Source organism: Desmodus rotundus, chromosome X, assembly GCF_022682495.2.
Source record: "Desmodus rotundus isolate HL8 chromosome X, HLdesRot8A.1, whole genome shotgun sequence".
In the NCBI taxonomy this organism is placed as follows: Eukaryota; Metazoa; Chordata; class Mammalia; order Chiroptera; family Phyllostomidae; genus Desmodus; species Desmodus rotundus.
Genome location: NC_071400.1, coordinates 97,539,860 through 97,554,312, shown reverse-complemented (window position 1 = coordinate 97,554,312; position 14,453 = coordinate 97,539,860). Strand labels below are relative to the sequence as shown.

Below are 14,453 nucleotides of genomic sequence, written 5' to 3'. Positions count from 1 at the left end.
AAGATAAAAAATATGAACAGTAAAATGACAACAAAATCACAACTATCAACAAATTAACCTAAAAGAAAAGAAAAACAATGAAAACAAAAACTAAGCAAACAACTACAACAGGGACAGAATCAGAGAAATGGACATCACATGGAGGGATTTCAGTGGGGAGGGGGAAGGGAGGAATGGGGGAGGAAAAGGTATAGGGAAGAATAATAATAATTAGTAGGCATAAAATACACAGGGAGAGATAAAAAATGTTATAGGAAAGAGAGAACTCAAAGAACTTATATGTACAACCCATGGACATGAACTAAGGGAGGGATGCTGGAGGGATGGGGGGCAGGGCAGAGAGGGGATAAAGGGGGAAAATTGGGAAAACTTTAATAGCATAATCAATAAAAAATACTTAAAAATAGAAATCTGTAAAGGACTCAGAAGTAGGAAGAGAGACTTGAGCATTAAAAAAAATGAAAGAACTCTATGAGAACTACCTGACCTCATCAGAAAGAGCAATATAAGAATAGTGGGCATAGCAGAAGAACAACAAAGGGAGAAGGGAACGGAGAGCCAATTCACACACATAGTTGATGAGAACTTCCCAAACCAATGGATAAAGCTATATCCCCGAATTCAGGAAGCAAACAGAACACCTAATTACCTCAATCAGAAAGGGCCTTCTCCAAGGCACATCGTGTTCAAGCTGTCAAAAATTAATGACAAAGAAAGAATTCTCAAGGGAAAGCCCATTAGTCATCATTGGACTTCTCAGCAGAAACTCTACAAGCTAGAAGAGAGTGGAACCCAATATTCAAACTATTGAAAGAGAGAAATTACCAGCCAAGAATAATATACCCAGCAAAGTTATCCTTTAGATATAAAAAAGAAATAAAGACTTTTCCAGACATACAGAAACTGAAGGAATTTATCATCAGTAAAACCTCCATTGCAGGAAATACTCAAGGGGATTATTCTACTTGAAACAAAGAACAGAAGGTCACAAAACTATGAAGATTACCAACAAATTTACAGCATAACCAGGGATAATTTGTCACAAGAAAAATATAAAAGGCAAATCAACTAAGGTCTGAATTTGAAAAGCAGGATGAAGATGAGATGCATTCAAAAGAAAGAAGACTACTGTATATATGTGTATGAAACTTTCTTTTACACGAGCCTAATGTTAATGACACACAATAAACCCCAAACTGAGACAGGTAATTAAAAAAAAAGAGGAAACAGAATAAAGAGGCATGAAATATCACCAAACAAAAACAACGGACAGAGTCACAAAGGAAAAGAACCAATGGAGGCATAGAGCTACCAGAACATAAAAGATAAAAAGGCTGTAGGAAATTCTTGTATATCAATAATGACCCTAAATGAAAATGGACTGAATTCACCAATAAAAAGGCACAGAGTAGCAGACTGGATCAAAAAACAAAATCCAACCATTTGCTTCCTTCAAGAGACACATCTAAGCTGCAAGGACAACAATAGGCTCAAAGTGAAAGAGTGGAAAATGATTCTTCAAGCAAATAGCATCCACAGAGAAGCAGGTGTAGCCATATTTATATCTGACAAAATAGATTTCAAGATATCAAATTAAGAAGAGACAAAGATGGACATTTCATAATGATAAAGGGGACACTGCATCAAGAAGAGATAACACCTCTCAATATATATACACCTGGTGAGGGAGCACTGAAATATATAAAGTAACTACTAACAACAGAATTAAAGGCAGAAACTGACAAAAACACAATCATAGCAGGGGACCTAAATGCTCCATTCACAGCTCCAGAAAGAACATTTAAACTGAAAGTCAATCAAGAAATATCAGCTTTAAATGACATATTAGACCAAATGGACATAATTACATTTCCAGAGCCTTTCATCCCAGAATATCAGATTATACCTTTTTCTCCAGTGCATATGGAACATTCCCAAGGATAGATCATATGTTGGGTCACAAAACTAGCCTCAATCAATTTAAGAAGATTGAAATCATACCAAGCATATTGTCTGATCACAATGTTTTCAAATTAGAGATCTACTGCAAACAAAAAGTAGGAAAACCCTACAAATATGTGGAGATTAAACAACATACTACTAAAGCATGATTGGGTCAAAGAAGAAATAAAAGGTGAAATCTAAAGATATATAAAAACAAATGAGGATGACAATACCACATATCAAAACTTCTGGGATGCAGCAAAAACAGTAATAAGAAGGAAGTTTACACCATTACAGGCCTATCTCTAGAAACAAGAGAAATCCCAAGTAAATGACCTAACATTATGTCTTAAAAAAGTAAAAAAAAAGATGAACAAAAGCAACCTAAAGTCAGCAGAAGAAAGAAAATGATAAAAATTAGACAAGAATTGAATGAAATAGAGAACAAAAAGACTATACAAAAAAATAATACAACAAAGAGCTGTTGTTTCCCTTGAAAAGATTAATAAATTTGACAAACCCCTGGCTACAGTCACTAAGGAATGAAGGAAAAAAAACTCATATAAACAAAATGAAAAATGAAAGAGAAATTACCAGAGACATCACAGAAATACAAAGGATCATACTAGAATACTATGAAAGACTATATGCTGCCAATTTCAATAACCTAGGAGAAATGGGTAGGTTCCTAGAAATATTTAACCTTCCTAGACTGGATCATGAAGAACTGGAAAATCTAAATAGGCCAATCAACAGTGAGGAAACGGAAACAACCATCAAAAACCTCCCCCAAAATAAAAGTCCAAGTCCAGATGGCCTAACTAGTGGATTCTACCAAATATTCAAAGAAGATTTGTACCTATTCTTGTCAAACTCTTTGAAGAAGAAGAACAATTGAAGAAGAGGCAATACTTCCTAACATATTTTATGAGGCCCACATAACCCTGATACCAAAACCCAGCAAGGATAACACACAAAAAAGAAAACTACAGACCAATATGTCTGATAAATAGACATGCAAAAATCCTAAACAAAATACTAGCAAACTAAATACAACAATACATTAAAAAGTATACATCACAATCAAGCAGGGTTCATTCCAGGAGCACAAGGATGGTTCAACATAATGCAGATCTCACCTATTAGATCTGCATTAGATCACCCTAATGAATAAAACAAATGAGCAAAACAGAACCAGAGGCATGGAAACAAGGAACTGACTGACAGCTGTCAGAGAGGAGGGGGGAGGGGAATAAGGAGGAAAAGAAGGGAAAGGGTCTAGTCAAGGAACAGGTATAAATGACCCATGGACATGGACAACAGGGTGGGGATTTACTGTGCAGGTGAGGGGTGGGCATGGCAGGAGAGAGCAATGGGGGAAAAGTATGACTGTAAAAGAACAACAATAAAAAATAACCCAGACTCTTTGTGTTCTTTCTTTCCAGCTGGTAGCAAGCCATGGTTACCTCTCTGGACAACTGGTACAAGTGCCACAAGACTCAGGCAAGACAAAGCCCCACCACATGAAGCAAAAATATGAGCTAGGGAGAACCAAGATGGCGGCGTAGGTAGACACACTGCGCCTCCTCGCACAACCAGAACTGACAGAAAATATAACGGCAAGGAAGTCTGACACCAAGTAGATAAAAAATAAACATTCATCCAGACCGGTAGGAGGGGTGGAGACGGGCACCAGGGCGGAGAGGACTCGCGTGGCTGTGGCGGGACCGGGACCGAGACTGGCGGAGTGTGGGACTAACAGGGCAGGCAGTCTGACCACTGGCAGACCCTGCGACCCCACATTCGCGCAGAGATAAACCTGACGAATGGTGGGGAGCAAAGCAGACTGCGCGACCCAGGGCTCCAGCAGGGGGGAAATAAAGCCTCAAACCTCTGATTGAAAACGCCCGTGGGGGTTGGGGCAGCAGCTGGAGAGACTCCCAGCCTCACAGGAGAGGTCGCTGGAGAGACCCACAGGGGCCTAGAGTGTGCACAAGCCCACCCACTTGGGAACCAGCACCGGAGGGGCCCAGTTTGATTGTGGGTAGCGGAGTGAAAGACTGAGATCCAGTGGAGAGTGGAGCGGGCACCATTGCTCCCTCTCGGCCCCTCCCCCACGTACAGCGTCACAGCGCAGAGACCAGCGTTACCCCGCCCTGGTGAACACCTAAGGCTCCGCCCCTTAAAGTGACAGATGCGCCAAGACAAAAAAAAAAAAAAGGCCCAAATGACAGAACACTTCAAAGCTCCAGAAAAAATACAACTAAGCGAGGAAGAGGTAGCCAACCTATCGGATGCACAGTTCAAAACACTGGTTATCAAGACGCTAACAGAATTGGTTGAATCTGTTCGAAAAACAGATGAAAAAATGAAGCCTATGCTAAGAGAAACAAAGGAAAATGTACAGGGAACCAATAGTGATGAGAAGGAAACTGGGACTCAAATCAACAGTGTGGACCAGAAGGAAGAAAGAAACATCCAACCAGAAAAGAATGAAGAAACAAGAATTCGGAAAAATGAGGAGAGGCTTAGGAACCTCCAGGACATCTTGAAACATTCCAACATCCGAATGATAGGGGTGCCAGAAGGAGAAGAGAAAGAACAAAAAATCGAAAACTTATTTGAACAAATAGTGAAGGAGAACTTCCCTCATCTGGCAAAGGAAATAGACTTCCAGGAAGTCCAGGAAGCTCAGAGAGTCCCGAAGCTGGACCCAAGGAGGAACACACCAAGGCACATCATTATTACATTACCCAGGATTAAACGCAAGGACCTACATCCAAGATTACTGTATCCAGCAAAGCTATCATTTAGAATGGAAGGGAAGATAAAGTGCTTCTCAGATAAGGTCAAGTTAAAGGAGTTCATCATCACCAAGCCCTTATTATATGAAATGTTAAAGGGACTTATCTAAGAAAAAGAAGATAAAAAATAGCAACAGTAAAAATGACAGCAAACTCAGTTATTAACGACCACACCTAAAACAAAAACAAGAGCAAACTAGGCAAACAACTAGAACAGAAACAGAACCATAGAGATGGAGATCACATGGAGGGTTGTCAATAGGGGAGGGGGAGAGGGGGGAAAGGTATAGAGAATAAGTAGCATAGATGATAGGTGGAAAATAGACAGGGGGAGGGTAAGAATAGTGTAGGAAATGTAGAAGCCAAAGAACTTATAAGTATGACCCACGGACATGAACTATAAGGGGGGAATGTGGGAGGGAGGGGGTGGGCAGGATGGAGTGGAGTGAGGGGGGCGGAAATGGGACAACTGTAATAGCATAATCAATAAATATATTTAAAAAATATATATGAGCTAGGGCGCCCTGCCGCCCACACTAAGATTGGCCCCCGCAGCATACACACACTCCGTGTTCAAGGAGGCAACGAGAAGTACCGAGCCTTGAGGCTGGACGTGGCAACTTCTCCTGGGGCTCAGAGTGTGTACGCGCAAAACAAGGATTATCGATGTTGTCTGCAATGCATCCAACAACGAACTGGTCCGTACCAAGACCCTAGGAGAGAACTGCATCGTGCTCATTGACAGGACCCTGTACCAACAGTCATACAAATCCCACCATGCACTGCCTCTGGGCTGCAAGAAGGGAGCCAAGCCCACTCCTGAAGAGGAAGAGATTTTAAACAAAAAGTGATCAACGAAAATTCAGAAGAAATATGATGAAAGGAAAAAGAATGCCAAAATCAGCAGTCTTCTAGAGGAAGAGTTCCAGCAGGGCAAGCTTCTTGCATGCTTTGCTTCAAGACCAGGCCAGTGTGGCGGAGCAGATGGCTACGTGCTATAAGGCAAGGAGCTGGAGGTCCATCTGAGGAAAATTAAGGCCCAGAAAGGCAAGTAAATCTTCTTCCCTCCTTTCTTTAAAACTCATGGGTTGTTTTTTTGTTGTTGTTGTTGTTTTTAAAGCTTATGTAATAAAGGTGTTTATTGTCAGGTTAAAAAATAAAGATTAGCAAACCCAAAGGATAAAAACCATATGATCTTATCAATAGATGAAGAAAAAGAATCTGATAAGATACAACATCCATTTATGATTAAAACACTCAATAAAATGAGTATATTCATAAAAGAAATGTACCTCAACATAATAAAGGCCATATATGACAAACCCTCAGCTAATATTATACTCAATGGTGAAAAACTGAAAGCTTTTCTTCTAAAATGAGAGTAAGACATGGATGCCCACTCTCACCACTCTTATTCAACGTAGTTCTGGAAGTCCTAGCCACAGCAATCAGGCAAGAGAAAGAAATAAAAGGCATCCAAATTGGGAAGGAAGAAGTAAAAGTGTCACTTTTTGCAGATGACATGATCCTGTATATAGAAAACCCTAAATACTCCACCAAAAAACTATTAGAAACAATAAACAAATACAGTAGAGTTGCAGGACACAAAATCAATGTACAAAAATTAACACCTTTCTGGTATACTAGGAATGAAATTTCAGGAAAAGAAATGAAAAAAAATTCCTTTTGCAATTGCAATCAAAAGAATAAAATAGCTAGGAATAAATTAAACAAAGGATGTGAAGGACCTATATACTGAAAACTGCAAAGCATTATTTTGAGATTGAAAAAGACACAATGAAATGGAAAGATATTCCATGTTCATGGATTGGAAGAATCAACATAGTTAAAATGGCCATATTATACAAAGCAATATACAGATTTAATGTAATCCCCATCAAAATCCCAATGTTGTTTTTTTAAAGAAATGCAACAAAAAATCATCAGATTTGTATGGAACCACAAAAAACCCTGAATAGCCAAAGCAATCCTGAGGAAAGAGAATGAAGCCGGAGGTAGCACACTACCTGGCTTCAAGTTATATATACTGCAGAGCTATAATAATAAAAATAGCATGGTATTAGCAGAAAAACACACACAAACCAATGGAACAGAATTGAGAGCCCAGATATAAAACCACAAGCATATGGGCAAATAATTTTTTGACAAAGAAGCCAAAAACATACAAGGGAGAAAAGAAAGCCTCTTCAATAAATGGTGCTGGGAAAATTGGAAAGCCACATGCAAAACAACAAAACTAGACTACAGTTTGTTCCCATGTACAAAAGTTAATTCAAAATGGATGAAAGACCTAAACATAAGATCTGAAACAATAAATTACATAGAAGAAAACATAGATTCTAAACTTATGGACCTTGGTTGCAGGAAAGATTTTATGAATTTGACCCCAAAGGCAAGGGAAGTAAAGGCAAAAGTAGGTGAATGAGACTATATCAAACTAAAAAGCTACTGCACAGCAAAAGAAACTATCAGCAAAACAAAAAGGTAACCAAGCAAATGGCAGAAGATATTTGCAAACAAGAGCTCGAACAGGGGATTAATATTCAAAATATATAAAGAATTCATACAACTCAACACCAGGCAAACAAACAATCCAATTAAAAAGGCAGAGGACCTGCACAGACGCCTCTCCCAAGAAGATACACAAATGTCCGAGAGATATATGAAAAGATGCTCAACTTCACTAAATATTAGGGAAATGTAAATCAAGACTACAATGAGATACCACCTCACTCCTGTTAGAGTGGCTATTATCAACAAGACAAGTAATAAAATGGTGGAGAGCCCTGACTGGTGTGGCTCAATGGATTGGTTGCCAGCCTGCGAACCAAAGGGTCGCTGGTTTGATTCCCAGTCAGGGCACATGCCTGGGTTGCGGGCCAGGTCCCCAGTAGGGAGCACGTGAGGGGCAACCGCACATTGATGTTTCTCTCCCTCTCATTCTCTCTCCCTTCCCCTCTCTCTCAAAATAAATAAATAAATAAATAAAATCTTTAAAAAATGGTGAAGAGTTTGTGGAGAAAAGGGTACCTTCATTCATTGTTGGTGGGAATGTGGAGCCACTGTGGAAAACAGTATAAAGTTTCTTCAAAAAATTAAGAAGAGAGTTACCATGTGACCCAGCCATCCCTCTTCTATCTGGAAAAAAAACCCCTTCAAAACATTTATTCGTAAAGACATATGCAACCCTAAATGTTCACTGCAGCATTATTCATGGTGGCCAACACATGGAGACAACCAAAGTGTCCTTCGATAGAGAACTGGATAAAGATGTGGCACATATATACTGTGGAGTACTACTCAGCCATAAGAAAATATGAAATACTGCATTTGAGACATGGGCGGACCTTGAGAATATCATGCTAAGTGAAATAAGTCAGAAAAGCTAAGAACATGATCTCACTCATATGTAGAATACAATACTGAAACTCATAGACACAGACAAGAGTATGGTGGTTACCAGAGGGGAGGGGGTGGAGGGGATAATAAAGTGTAAAGGGGACCAAATACATGGTGATGGAAGATGATTTGACTTTGGGAGGTAAGCACACAATGCACATACAGACCATGTGTCATAGAAATATGCACTTGAAACTTATATAATCTTACTAACCAATGTCACCCCAATAAATTTAATTAAAAAATAGAGGAGAACCAAGATGGCGGCGTAGGTAGACACACTGCGCCTCCTCGCACAACCAGAACTGACAGAGAATCGAACAGCAAGGGGGACCAACACCAAGGAAACAGAAAATAATCATTCATCCAGACTGATAAACCGGACGAACGGCGGGCAGAGAAGCAGACCGCTGCGCAACCCAGGGCTCCAGCTCGGGGAAATAAAGCCTCAAACCTCTGGTTGAAAGCACCCCTGGGGGTTGGGGCGGCAGGAGACACTCCCAGCCTCACAGGAGAGGTTGTTGGAGAGACCCACAGGGGCCTAGAGTGTGCACAGGCCCACTTACTCGGGAACCAGCACCAGAGGGACCCAGTTTGATTGTGGGTGGCGGAGTGAAGGACTGAAATCCGGAGGAGAGTGAAGCGGGCGCCATTGCTCCCTCTCAGCCCCGCCCCCACGTACAGCGTCACAGCGCAGCGACCAGCATTACCCCGCCCTGGTGAACACCTAAGGCTCCGCCCCTTAAAGTAACAGACGTGCCAAGACAGACAAACAAAAAAAATGGCCCAAATGACAGAACACTTCAAAGCTCCAGAAAAAATACAACTAAGCGACGAAGAGATAGCCAACCTATCGGATGCACAGTTCAAAGCACTGGTTATCAATATGCTCACAGACTTGGTTGAATCTATTCGAAAAACAGATGAAAAAATGAAGCCTATGCTAAGAGAAACAAAGGAAAATGTACAGGGAACCAATAGTGATGAGAAGGAAACTGGGACTCAAATCAATGGTACGGACCAGAAGGAAGAAACAAACATTCAACCAGAAAAGAATGAAGAAACAAGAACTTGGAAAAATGAGGAGAGGCTTAGGAACCTCCAGGACACCTTGAAACGTTCCAACATCCGAATTATAGGGGTGCCAGAAGGAGAAGAGGAAGAACAAAAAATTGAAAACTTATTTGAACAAATAATGGAGAACTTCCCCGATCTGGCAAAGGAAATAGACTTCCGGGAAGTCCAGGAAGCTCAGAGAGTCCCAAAGAAGCTGGACCCAAGGAGGAACACAACAAGACACATCATAATTACATTACCCAAGATTAAACGCAAGGACCTACGTCCAAGATTACTGTATCCAGCAAAGCTATCATTTAGAATGGAAGGGAGGATAAAGTGCTTCTCAGATAAGGTCAAGTTGAAGAGGCTCATCATCACCAAGCCCTTATTATATGAAATGTTAAAGGGAGTTACCTAAGAAAAAGATCAAAAATAGGAACAGTAAAAATGACAGCAAACTCACAGTTATTAACGACCACACCTAAAACAAAAACGAGAGCAAACTAGGCAAACAACTAGAACATGAGGGTTGTCAATAAGGGAGTGGGAGGGGGAGAGGGGGGTAAAGGTACAGAGAATAAGTAGCATAGATGATAGGTGGAAAATAGACAGGGGGAGGGTAAAAATAGTGTAGGAAATGTAGAAGCCAAAGAACTTATAAGTATGACCCATGGACATGAACTATGGGGGGGGAATGTGGGAGGGAGGGGGGTGGGCAGGATGGAGTGGAGTGGGGGGGGGAAATGGGACAACTGTAATAGCATAATCAATAAATATATTAAAAAAAATTTAATTAAAAAATAAAATAAACACAAAGGATAAGCAAACAAACAATATTAAATATAAAATTATATCTGACTTTCCAATTATCTCAAATAAGTGATGGACCAGCAGTGACTGGCACTGGGATGCCTCATTTTAATTTTTAAGCAGTGAATATTTTTAAGTAATCTAAATACTTTCAGTTTTTAAAAAGCTGTGTGTGTGTAAATCTGACCATTAGATGCATTTGGGTGCATTTTGTTGTCACAGCTTTCCTAGCTGGAAAACATGTGTTTAGCACACAGAGGCCCATAAATTCCATCTGGTAGGGTCCCCATTGAGCCATCTCATCTGGGATGTTTCCAAGAGCTTTTCAAAACCTTGAATCTTACAATGTCACCTGTGTCAAACATCATGTCCAAAGGAGTGCTACCATCTAAGCCATCATGTTTCGGAGCACACCACACTTCCATAGCAGGTTAGAATGTTTTGTTCAAAAGGAGATACTCTACATTTTCAGAAAAGACTTGAAGGTTTCAAACATAACTGTGGTGAATATTCAAACTTATTTCAAAATTAGTCTCAATAGGGGTCAGTTTTACTTACTTTAGTAATTAACTAGCAGTTTCCCAGGGCAGCTAGAAGCCATGGAATTCTCATAGGATCACAACAGTGTGACGAAAGACCCATGGTAACGTCTGTGTGTACAATGTTGAAATCACAAATCCTATTTACTGCTCATTCACAAGTAGCCCAGTTCAATCAAATATCAACGTTTGAATGATCTGGACACCTAATTAATGCCTAAAAATAGAGAGCATCGATTTAAAAGTACAAGGACTTAGCCCCAGCTGGTGTGGCTCAGTGGACTGAGTGCTGGCCTGTGAACCAAAGGGTCACCAGTTCAATTCCCAGTCAGAGCACATGCCTGGGTTGTGGGCTGGGCCCTCAGTTGGGGGCGTGCAAGAGGTGACCACACATTCATATTTTTCTCCCTCTTTCTCTCTCCCTTCCCCACTCTCTAAAAATAAATACATAAAACATTAAAAAAAAATAAAAGTACAAAGACTTAATAGGAATGTACCAATGATAATTTCTTACTCTCAACACATGTACCATGGTAACGTAAGATGTAATGTACCATAAGGGTATGTGGGAACTCTTTGTACTATCTCTGCAATTTTTCTGTAAATCTAAAAATGTTCTAAAATCAAAACTTTGCTTTTTAAAGTACTAGAGATTTCTAGTACATCAAATTGTTTCCCAAGTAAGAAAGCAAGCAGTAGTCAATGTGCCCGTGGCAATGGAAGAACCCTAGTTAAAGCCAACCTTGGTCTGGCCGTGAAATCCTATTATGAATTCTCTGGACTTTGATGAGTTCCTCTCCAGCGTTTCTCAAGTAACCTAATTATTATCTCAGCTATTCTTAGCTCCGGAACAGGGTCCAGAGTTCCCATTACAGTCACACAGCACAATTTCTAAGCATGACACAAAAACGTCACTCCCTTCTAAACTCAGAAAGTATAAGACACACAGATTAGAAGTGCAAATAGTAGGTCTCCAAGCCCACTTTCCTCTTAAACCTCTCTTGCCTTCCCTCTAATTCCAGTGACACTCACTGTAGCACCCATTAATTATTGATCCTGTTCTATCTTGCATTAGTTTCTCTGTTGTTATTACCATTATTGAAGCCAGACACTTCTTTTGAACTTCTTCCCAAACTTTGTGGGTACAACTGCATGGCACCTTGCTCTCATGTTTTCTGACCACAGCGAAATGTGGAGTCGAGGCAGTACAATGTGGCTGAAAGCCCCAGTGAAAGGGAATCAGGAGAGCCAGCTCCAATTCTCTCTGCCACCAGCAAGCTTTGTGTCCTGAAGCAACCCAGTTAACGTCTCAGGGTCTCAAAGTCCTCAGGAAGGCAGTGAGGGGTTGGACTTCACTAGAGTTTACTGAGCATCATACTGGACACTTCTTAGGCACCACGTCAAGTCCACATGGGCTTCAAGCAATTTCCCATAAGTGTGACTTGATGGTGTCTTGCATCTGGGTGTCACAAGGACTTCTTGATTCCTCCCTAGCTCTTCTCACACGACATGGGACTCATATTTCAGCTCTGTTGGATGCACAACCCAGAAGCACAGGGAGTTGATTCTTATGGGGCCACCCAAGACTGGTGGGGTATAGGAGCCTCCTGTCCCAAAGATGAGTTGTGAGACACATTTGGTAAGCTCCTCAGAACACACCCTGGGAGTGCTTGTGAGAGGAGCCAACTTGATAATGCCCTTGGCATGGACTTCCCACTCTCACTTTCACTCCTCCTCCCGTACTGCTGCTTTTTGAGGCCACGACCTATAGAGACTTCCTGCAAGGAGGCTGTGCTTCAGGATCTGCTCTAGGGGATCCAGACTAAGAGAAGCGCCTACTCAACATGAGACATTTTCATCCTTTCCTGCTCTAAATTTGGATGGTTTTGCAACTGCTTGCTGGCAAAGTTCAATTCTGCCCAGCGGTCCTTGTAATAAGAACAGGCTGGGAAGAGGCTGAGTGGCCAGAATAACTGAAAATTACTTCCAGCTTTTTGCCTGACTTCAAGAGGCCACTGGGCACAAGGTTATGGTACAGTCCCCAAATGTATTTGGCTACATCACATGGCAACCTAATATAAGTGGAAAGGAAATATAACAGGGTATAATTTAAACAGAAATAGGCTAATGAGAAAGACTCAGAAATTGCTCTTCTTTCTTTTCACTCTCTGACGTTAAGGAAAATGTTAAGGGAAAGGCATTTTCACCTTCATTTCTCTCAAAAAAGAAGAAATTTTAAAGTTCAGAAGAAAAATTTCTGAAAGATATTTTTGCTTGTTGCCAAAATGAGAGAAGTGCGTTATCTCTTCCTTTAGAACAGAACCAAGGGACATCAACAATTGTGCACGTGTGTGTGTGGGGGGGTGGAGTATTCTTTGTCAAGTAAGCTTGGAAAATAAATTATGCATCCTCTCTTTTTCATAAATGGCAAGTTTTCTCTGATCCTTTAAAATATTAGTATATATTGTGATTCTTTCAGAGGGAGACTCAGAAAGCAGCATTTCTCTAATTTATTTTTCCACAGGCCATTTTGCAGAACAAGAAGGTGTGAAATAGGCTCAGAATAATGAAAAGAAAGAAAGCTGTTTTGTAGGAATTGAATGTTTTAATTGGAGGATGTGATAGGTGAATACTTGAGGCTTCTTCTCTATGATCCTGATAGAATCCTATGGGATAGGATACACAAGGGACCTAACCTTTGCCCGGTGAATTAGGATTTATATGGCATTGTCCCATCTCACACACGCCCTTCAATCTCAACAACAATTTGGGAGGTAAGTAGAACATTAATCCATTCTCTTCAGTGAAAGTAAACAACGGTCAACATTTGCATATGTTTAAATGATGGAGGCGGCAGAGCCGGAAATAAGATATAGGTCTTCTAGTTCCTCATGCAGGATTTGTACCACCAGCACATCCATATTTTGACATCTTTATTAATTTGTTTGTTTAGCTTACCATCCCATAAAAGATGAATCATTTTGTGATTTTACTTGCTACCTGCCTTTTCCCAATACTACTCCCACAAAATGAAATATACGACATTGGGAAGGGTCAAAATCATCTCTATAAAAGTGTTAAGATGATTGTGTGTCTGTAATTCTAACTTCAAATGGAGAATTAGACTCTAGAAGAGTGGATATAATAAGTGATAATTTTTTTAAAAACCCCAAAACTGAAAGGAAACAAATGATAATTTGGACATGGAAGAATACAAGGCATATACTACTCATGGTACAAAAACCAAATAGATAGGTTATAATTTGGGGGTGGTGGTAATTGTGGGTTTAAGGATGCATCTGTTTTCATGTGCCCAAAACATTTAGTGAGCCTCATGAGAACAATTCTATCCGTTTGTGGGTGACCGTGGAAAATACACTCATCACCATTCAAGTGTGGTCCTGGGTGAAACCATCGAGCATCAGAATGGTCTTATATGTAGGTGAAAGAGAAATGGGACTACCATAAATTACTCAGGCAAAATTTTATTCTTCATTTTAGGGATTTCATCCAGTTGTCAAAATTTAGTTTTCCTTTTATCTTGTACACATCACTGTGTGCCTATCATATTTATGAAAAAGTATTGGACATTACTGGCTGGTGTAGCTTAGTGGATTGAGTGCTGGCCTGCAAGCCAAAGGGTCACTGGTTCGATTCCCCCTCAGGGCACATGCCTGGGTTGCGGGCCAGGTCCCCAGTAGGGGGTGCACAAGAGGCAACCACACATTGATGTTTCTCTCCCTGTCTTTCTCCCTTTCTTCCCCTCTCTCTAAAAATAAAATAAATAAAATCGTTTTTAAAAAAGTATTGAATAGAAGTCCTCAATAATCTCCAGCTACAGGCTTTATTCCAATTCTGATTTTTAAATCTTCACTTC

The 14,453-nt window shown here is 40.4% G+C and overlaps 1 protein-coding gene and 1 pseudogene across 2 annotated transcripts in view; one reads left to right on the top strand and one right to left on the bottom strand.

Annotated features, from left to right (window-relative positions):
• MID1 (midline 1) overlaps positions 1–14,453 on the bottom strand; it is a 352,217-nt gene that overhangs the window by 178,183 nt on the left and 159,581 nt on the right. The gene's annotated exons all lie outside the window — the stretch shown is intronic.
• Positions 3,403–5,803, top strand: LOC112313386 (small ribosomal subunit protein eS8 pseudogene; annotated as a pseudogene).